Here is a 9,593-nt window from a genome sequence, read left to right on the forward strand (position 1 = left end):
AACAAATGTATTTTATGTGATCGACCAACGCAAAGTGGAACAGAATTGTGAAGTGGAAGGAAAATGATTTTTTTACAAATACCTGAAAAGTGTGGTGTGCATTTGTATTCAGGCCCCTTTACTCCGATACCCCTAACCAAAATCTAGTGGAACCAATTGCCTTCAGAAGTCACCTAATTAGTAAATAGAGTCCACCTGTGTGTAATTTAATCTCAGTATAAATACAGCTGTTCTGTGAAGTCCTCAGAGGTTTGTTAAAGAACATCAGTGAACAAACAGCATCATGAAGGCCAAGGGACTCGCCAGACAGGTCAGGGATAAAGTTGTGGAGAAGAAGCAGGGTTGGGCTATAAAAAAAAAAAAAACTCAAGCTTTGAACATCTCATAAGGCACTGTTCAATCCATCATCTGAATATGGCACAATTGCAAACCTACCAAGACATGGCCATCCACCTAAACTGACAGGCCGGACAAGGAGAGCATTAATCAGAGAAGCAGCTAAAAGGCCCATGGTACCTCTGGAGGAGCGGCATAAAGCCATAAGAAGTCCCATTTGCAGTTTGCGAGAAGCCATGTGGGGGACACAGCAAACATGTGGTGCTCTGGTCAGATGAACTTTGTGGCCTAAAAGCAAAGCACATGTGTGGTGGAAAATGAACACTGTACATCACCCGGAACACGCCATTCTCACCGTGAAACATGGTGGTGGCAGCATCATGTTGTGGGGATGATTTTCTTCAGCAGGGACAGGGAAGCTGGTGAAAGTTGATGGGAAGAGGGATGGAGCCAAATACAGGGCAATCTTAGAAGAAAAAGACCTGAGACTGGGCTGGAGGTTCACTTTCCAGCAGGACAACAACCCTAAACATATAGCCAGAGCTACATTGGAATGGTTTAGATCAAAGCATTCTCATGTGTTAGAATGGCCCAGTAAAGTCCAGACCCAAATCCAATTGAGAATCTGTGGCAAGACCTGAAAATTGCTGTTCACAGATGCTCTCTATCCAATCTACTAGAGCTTGAGCTATTTTACAAAGAAGAATGGGCAAGAATGTCACTCTCTAGATGTGCAAACCTGGTAGAGACATCCCCAAATAGTCTTTTAGCTGTAATTGCAGTGAAAAGTATTGACTCAGGGGGGCTGAATACAAATGCACGCCACACATATTTATTTGTAAAAAAAAGTTTAAAAACCATTTATTACTTTCCTTTCACTTCACAATTATGTGCCACTTTGTTGATCTATAAATACCCAATAAATATGTTTACGCTTGTAACATGCCAACAGGGCCGCCATCAGGGCCCCAGATGGCAACTCCCCTTTTTTTTATTTATTTTTTATAAAAAAAAGTATTTTTCTTTTAATATACTTTTCTTTTATTTTTTATTAACCACTTAATCACCGCCTCAAAGCCCAATTACGGCTACAAGGCGGTTCGTTAACTCTGGGAGGATGTCCATGATCTCCAGAATCGCGCTCCCTGGACACACTGGAGTGTCCGTGACCCGGCGCATCACAGATCGCGGTAAATTGCCGCTAATAGCGGGCGTTTACCACATGTAAACAAACCGGCGTCATTTGATGACACCGGTTCCTCCCTCCTCTCTCTGTACCGATCGGTACAGTGTGAGTGGGGGAGAGCGGGTGTCAACAGCGCTGTGGCTGGATCTGTGACTATTGCAGTCACAGATCCAGCCATCCCTGCAACCCCTGCGCCAATACTCTGCAATACCCCCCTGCGCCAATACTCTGCAATACCCCCCTGCGCCAATACTCTGCAATACCCCCCTGCGCCAATACTCTGCAATACCCCCCTGTGCCAATACTCTGCAATACCCCCCGCACCAATAGTCTGCAATCCCCCCGCACCAATAGTCTGCAATACCCCCGCACCAATACTCTGCAATACCTCCCGCACAATACTCTGCAATACCTGGAAAATACTCTGGGGAAAAAAAATGCGCTTTAACCACTTCCCGCCCGCCGGCCGTTATATGACGTCCTTGACTTTGTGCAGGGATATCTGAATGATGCCTGCAGCTACATGCATCATTCAGATATCCTCTTTTTCAGCCGGCAATTCTCTACACCATGGGTGCTCAACCTGTGGCTCTCCAGCTGTTTCAGAACTACAATTCCCATGAGGCATTGCAAGCTACTGACTGTTACAAGCATGACTCCCAAAGGCAGAGGCATGATGGGACTTGAAGTTCTGCAACAGCTGGAGAGCCACAGGTTGAGCACCCATGCTCTACACCATAAGAATGATCATATCGGCTGTTCTTACGGGAGGCGAAAGAGGACTAACCCCCCCCCCCCTCCCGTCGCCCTCCGGTGCTTCTTCCGACTCACCGCTACGATCGAAGCCAGGATCGTTTTTTTTTTTTTTTCAGGCTTCCCAGCCTAGAGGTGAGATGTGGGGTCTTATTGACCCCCATATCTCACTGTAAAGAGGACCTGTCATGCTATATTCCTATTACAAGGGATGTTTACGTTCCTTGTAATAGCAATAAAAGTGATCAAAACATTTTATTTTTGGGGGAAAATATGTCAAACTAAAATAAATAAAGTAAAATGAACAATAAAAAAAAAAAAATCTAAAGCGCCCCTGTTCCCGTGTGCTCGTATACAGAAGCGAACGCACACGTAAGTCCCGCCCACATATGAAAACCGTGTTCAAACCACACATGTGAGGTATCGCTGCGAACGTTCGAGTGAGAGCAATCATTTTGGCCCTAGACCCCCTCTCCAACTAAAAACATGTAACCAGTAAAAATATTTAAAGTGTCACCTATGGGGATTTTTACGTAGCGAAGTTTGGCGCCATTCCACAAGCGTGTGCAATTTTGAAGGGTGACATGTTGGGTATCTATTTACTCGGCATAACATTATCTTTCATATTATGCAAAAATATTGGGCTAACGTTAATGTTTTTTTCAAAGCACAAAACAGTTTTATTTCTAAAAAAAAACGCGGTCGGAAAATTGCTGTGCAAATACTGTGTGAGATAAAAAGTTGCAACGGCCGCCATTGTATTCTCTAGGGTCTCTGTTAAAAAAGCATATATAATGTTTTGGGGTTCTATGTAATTTTCTAGCAAATAAATGATGATTTTTCCATGTAGGAGAGAAATGTCAGAATTGGTCTGGGTGTTCCAGAATGCCTGATGGTGCTCCCTGCATGTTGAGCCTCTGTATGTGGCCACGCTGTGTAAAAGTCTCACACATGTGGTATCGCCATACTCAGGAGGAATAGCAGAATGTGTTTTGGGGTGTAATTTGTGGTATGCAGATGCTGTGTGTGAGAAATAACCTGCTCATATGAAAATTTTGTGGGGAAAAAAATAAAAATAAAAAAAATCTTGATTTTGCAAAGATTTGTGGGAAAAAAATGACAACTTCAAAAAACTCACCATGCCTCTTTCTAAATACCTTGGAATGTCTTCTTCCCAAAAAGGGGTCTTTTGGGGGGTATTTGTACTTTTCTGGCATGTTAGGGTCTCAAGAAATGAGATGGGCCGTCAGTACTTCAGGTGTGATCAATTTTCAGATATTGGCACCATAGCTTGTGGACTCTATAACAAGACCAAATAATATCCACCAATTTGTACTTCTTTTTACCAAAGATATGTAGCAGTATAAATTTTGGCCAAAATATATGAAGAAAAATTACAAATTTGCTAAATTTTATAACAGAAACAAAGAAAATTCATTTTTTTTTACAGAATTTTCAGTCTTTTTTTCTTTTATAGCGCAAAAAAAAAAAAAAAACAACGGTGATTAAATACCACAAAAGAAAGCTCTATTTGTGGGAAAAAAAGGACAAAAATGTCATATGGGTACAGTGTTGTATGACTGAGTTATTGTCATTCAAAATGTGAGAGCACCGAAAGCTGAAAATTGGTCTGGTTATTAAGGGTGTTTAAGTGCTCAGCGGTCAAGGGCTCAGGAGGTCCCCAGGGCCCCATGTTGTGGCAAACCTCCCTCTTTTTTTTTTTTTTTTTTATAAATGTTTATTTTTGTTTATATATATATAATTTTTTCCCCGGATGGCAACCCCCCTATTTTGTAATTTATTTGTATAAAAAAAATAATAATAATTTGTGTGTGTGTGTGTGTGTATATATATATATATATATATATATATATATATATATAATTTTTTTTTTTATTAAAGAGCCCAGAGGCCTCCAGGGCCTCGGATGGCTACCCCCCTTTTTTTATATATATATTTCTCAATTTCAGACGGCAGCACTAACCCCCCCCCCACCCGGTTCTCTGCTCCAGGGGGCCCATGCCTGAAGCTGTGTAAGGGGCCCCATAATTCCTGATGGCGGCCCTGCATGCCAAATTATGGAAAAGTTCAAGGGGTATGAGTACTTTTTCAAGGCACTGTATATTTTGTGTGTTTAGAAATTACATCCAGGCTTTTTTTTTGTCCAGGGCTGTTCTTAAAGTGGTAGTAAACTCTTTACTACCACTTTTACCTACAGGTAAGCCTATAACAAGGCTTACCTGTAAGTATAAAGAATATCTCCTAAACCTGTACAGTTTATGAGATATTCCCCTCGCAATACGCTGATTGCAGCGGGGATCCTCGGCTAAAGGCCCGGCAGCCGCCGCACCTTGCCGTAATGAAGTCTCATGTGCGGGAGTGACGACATCGCCGCTCCAGCCTATTACAGCGCTGGAGCGGCGATACCTGGAAAACACGCAGAGGCAAGATGACATCTCGCTCGGCGTGGACCAGGTAAGTTCTCCACACCTCGTTCCAAGGTAAGTATTTCATAATGAGCTAGTATGCGGTGCATACTAGCTCATTATACCTTTTGCCTTTCAGGTGTAAAAAAAAAAAAACGTATTGCGGGTATACAACCGCTTTAATGGTGTCTGTTCTACATTTCTGCAGCTGTTGGGCTACTTTTACGCTGGGGTGGGGCGTTAGCTAATTTTAGCTGCGCTTTACAGCTGTTAAAGCGACGCTTTTCAGGCGCCAGCTAGTTAGCGCTTTTAACCCCCACTAATAAAGGGTTCAAAGCCCTTTGCTGACGCTTTGGCAGCGGTGCCTATTGATTTCAATGGCAGGGGCAGTGGAGGAGCAGTGTATACACCGCTCCCGTACTGCCCAAAAGATGCTGTTTGCAGGACTTTTTCTAAAGTCCTGCAAGCGCACCGCCCCAGGGCTGCAGAGTTTTGCCCATTGGGACATTAGATGAAGCGCCACACAGCCAGTAATAAAAACATAGTACAGGTTTATTGAGTATATGCCAGCGATAACACTGGAAAAAGGTGTCATAATGCCAAACAGGTGGGCCAAATATACAGATCTGATACATACAGTAATCATCAAACAGTCCATGGTAAGTGTGTCATAGCATCTATGGTGACCCAACACGTTTCGTAAGTTCAGTCTCACTCTTCAGGGGTTGATGCATAGTCTTTAAAGTAAAATGCTTAAAAGCTATAACATTGACATGTATCAGGTAGGTTGAAATGTGGAAATTAGACTAAGGAATCCTTACTCACAGAGATGCAGGATGCCCCATGCCAAAGTCTCACAGGTGGCCACCGGAGGCGTCTGAACCAGGAGCTGTCGGTAAAGGATCCAAAATGGGACGGTGTTCTGTCGAGAAATGCCCCCTATCAAACAATGCCTGGCCGGAACGCCGCGCATGCGCAGTACGGAGCCACCGAACATCTGAATTTATGATCAGCTGTAGACAGCGCCTGCGCACAATAGCCGACATTGTGCCACAAGCTCCCGATGCTCGTGCAAGTCTGCAAGGGGCGGATTTGTTCATGATGGGTGCGTGTGAGGGGCGGATGTTTTTAATGATTGGCAGTGCTGCTAGCATGGGGGTGGAATATTTCACGAAGCTCAAACACATCTCCTAAACAAATATTTCTTCCTACACGTGTTTGCAGAATGGCAGAGAAATATTTGTTAGCAGCACTGCCCATCATTAAAAAATACGCCCCCTTCATGTAGACATCCGCCCCTCAAACGCGCCTATCATGAGCAAATAAAAAAAAAATTTTGATGACATTAAATTGTATTTTTATTTTGTTATTGCATTTTAGTGTAAATATGAGATCTGAGGTCTTTTTGACCCCAGGTTTTAATATTTAAGAGGTCCTGTCATGTTTTTTTCTACTACAAGGGATATTTACATTTCTTGTAATAGGAATAAAAGTGACCCAATTTTTTTTTTTTTAAAAAGAACAGTGTAAAAGTTTAAAATAAATAAGAAAACTCAAACACATCTTCTAAAAAAATATATCTCTGCTATTCTACCTACACGTGTTGTCCTTAACACGTGTAGGAAGAATAGCAGAGATTCTAGACAGGCACTGGCAAACGGGATGTCTAGTGTAACAGCCCTAATCTGATCATTGTGATGGCTCTACTGTAGCTATATTGAGGAGAATGCGGATGAGTAGCTTAGGGCAAGTTAAATTGTGCTATTGAGTGCATCCATTGCTCACACAAGATGAGTATAAAGGGCAGCTTGGACCTTATACCAGGATGTACTACGGTATGTCACTCATTTATTTTTATAAACTCTTTCATTGGGACGCCTCACCAACCAGCTTTCCACTGCACACACTCTACTTCACCTCCAGGTGGCAATAGATGGATTGAAATTCAGCTGGTTCAGCAGCTATAGGCAAGCTGGTTGCACTGAAGTTGATCTATCGAATGACTCCAGTAGAACCAGCCTGTCGGCTTTTTCGTTGTGCATTCGCTGCCAGCAGCTATAGGCATCAGCAGTGATCATTGTAATCTGACGGCGGGGAAACCTCCTGCTGCCGGAGAGAATGTTGATGGGAGAATCAAGTGATTTTCTGTCCTTCAACCACAGGCTTTCTTGTAAGGGACAAAATATTAAAAAAAGCGCTTTAGACTTGTGTTACATTGATGTGCACTTACATGTGTTGTGTTAAACTGTATACACATAAAATGTTGTTACCTCCTCCCATGCTTGCCTCCAGGGCTTCTCCAGAACCTCTCCCATCCCCTGGAGCTCCTTACCCCAGTATGTCAGGTTAGCTCTTACCCCTGTCCGCCTTTACTCGATACTTAAAACTGATTAATTCAAGGAAACCTACCCCACCTCCACCTAAACACTGTACCTGGGTCACCTCCAGCAGATCATCCCCTGCAGCTATTACCTTTTGTAGTACCCCCCCCCCCCCCTCAGATCAGGGTTTCATAGAACCTTATGGCTGCTCTAAATGCCTTGAGCAATGAGCAATTTCTGCCTGTCAGAGAAGTTCCACTGATCTTTTTAGCCCCTTTCACATGGGCAAGTGGACCGCTCGCCACTGAGTTGTCATTTTTTGCAGGGTTTCCCTGAGACCGGAAAGTTATTTCAAGGGTTCCTCTTTGTTGATAAGGTTGAGAAAGGCTGGTTTAGATAGTAAGCTCCAGGAGCAGGGCCTTCCTATTCTTCTTTTTTTTTTTTTTTTTTTTTTTTTTTAAGCATAGCTGACTGTCTCCCGTTATACTGTAAAACGCTGCACAAATTGTTGGCGCTATATAAATCCTGTATACAAATTTTAACACATCACACGACACATAAAAAACAATTGTGTCCTAGCAGTGACTTGTATTCTTCCAGCATGGTAAAAGGCGCAGCCCCCCCCCCCAGTGCCCACGTCATTGGATTTGATTGACAGCAGCGGGAGCCAATAGCTGCGCTGCTATCAATCTATCCAATCAGGACACAAGACACCGGCCGGAGCTGGTATGCTCGCTTCCCCCGTTGCTGGAATTTATGGGCCTCAGGTAAAGTAAAAGGGGGGCTGCTTTATGACAGGAGGTTTCGAGGGTTTACAAGCCCTTTAACCACTTCCAGACCGCCGCATGTATATGTACGTCGGCAGAATGGCACGTAAAGGCACATTGGCGTACCTGTACGTCCCTGCCTAGACGGCGGTCGGATTCCCGCGGGGAGCGATCCGGGACGACGGCGCGGCTATTCGTTTATAGCCGCCCCCTCCCGATCGCTCCCCAGAGCTGAAGAACGGGGAGAGCCGTATGTAAACACAGCTTCCCCGTGCTTCACTATGGCGCTGCATCGATCGAGTGATCCTTTTATAGGGAGACTTGATCGATGACGTCAGTCCTACAGCCACACACCCCTACAGTTGTAAACACACACTAGGTGAACCCTAACTCCTACAGCGCCCCCTGTGGTTAACTCCCAAACTGCAACTGTCATTTTCACAATAAACAATGCAATTTAAGTGCATTTTTTGCTGTAAAAATGACAATGGTCCCAAAAATGTGTCAAAATTGTCCGAAGTGTCCGCCATAATGTCGCAGTCGCGAAAAAAATCACTGATCGCCGCCATTAGTAGTAAAAAAAAAATAATAGAACTATCCCCTATTTTGTAAACGCTATAAATTTTGCGCAAACCAATCGATAAACGCTTATTGCGATTTTTTTTTACCAAAAATAGGTAGAAGAATACGTATCGGCCTAAACTGAGGGAAAAAAAAAATTATATATGTTTTTGGGGGATATTATAGCAAAAAGTTAAAAATATTGCATTTTTTTTCAAAATTGTCGCTCTATTTTTGTTTATAGCGCAAAAAATAAAAACCGCAGAGGTGATCAAATACCACCAAAAGAAAGCTCTATTTGTGGGGAAAAAAGGACGCCAATTTTGTTTGGGAGCCACGTCGCACGACCGCGCAATTGTCTGTTAAAGCGATGCAGTGCCGAATTGTAAAAATCCCTTGGGTCATTTAGCAGCATATTGGTCCGGGGCTTAAGTGGTTAACCACTTGCCAACCAGCCGCTGCTGGCAGGTTGGGTCTATTACGTGAATCACCATAGCTGTACATCGCTACGTGCAATAGATACAGTGGGCGTGTGGCTGGCAGTCGCAATGTCCACCGGCCACCAGCGATCGCTCCACAGAGAGCCAGAATGGGGATCTGTCAATGTAAACAAACAGATCCCCGTTCTGTCAGGGAAGTGGAGAGTGAACGTCTGTTCCGAATGATCGGAAACAGCAATCTCTCTGTACTCCCATCCCCCCACAGTTAGAAACATCTCCCAGGGAAAACACATTTAACTCCTTGATCACCCCTTCCCTGCCAGTGTCATTTATACAGTAATAAGTGCATTTTTATAGCTCTTATCGCTGTATAAATGTCACTGGTCCAAAAAATGTATCAAAAGTGTCCGATAAAGACCTGCTAAATAACGCAGATGACAGCCATTACTGGTAAAAAAAAAAAAAAAAAATTATAATAAAAATGCCATAAAACTATCCCCTATTTTGTAGACGCCTCTAACTTTTGTGCAAACCAATCGGTACTCTTATTGCGATTTTTTTTTTTTTTTTACCAAAAATATGTAGAATACATATTGGCCTAAACTGAGGAAGAAATGTGTTTTTTACATTTTTGGGGGATATTTATTATAGCAAAGAGTTAAAAAAAAAAATATTTTTCATAATTTACGCTCTTTTTTTGTTTATAGTGCAAAGAATAAAAACCGCAGAGGTGATCAAGAACAACCAAAAGAATTTGTGGGGGGAAAAAGGACATATATTTTGTTTGGGTGCACGGCCGCACG

This window comes from Rana temporaria, chromosome 5, assembly GCF_905171775.1.
Source record: "Rana temporaria chromosome 5, aRanTem1.1, whole genome shotgun sequence".
Classification (NCBI taxonomy): domain Eukaryota; kingdom Metazoa; phylum Chordata; class Amphibia; order Anura; family Ranidae; genus Rana; species Rana temporaria.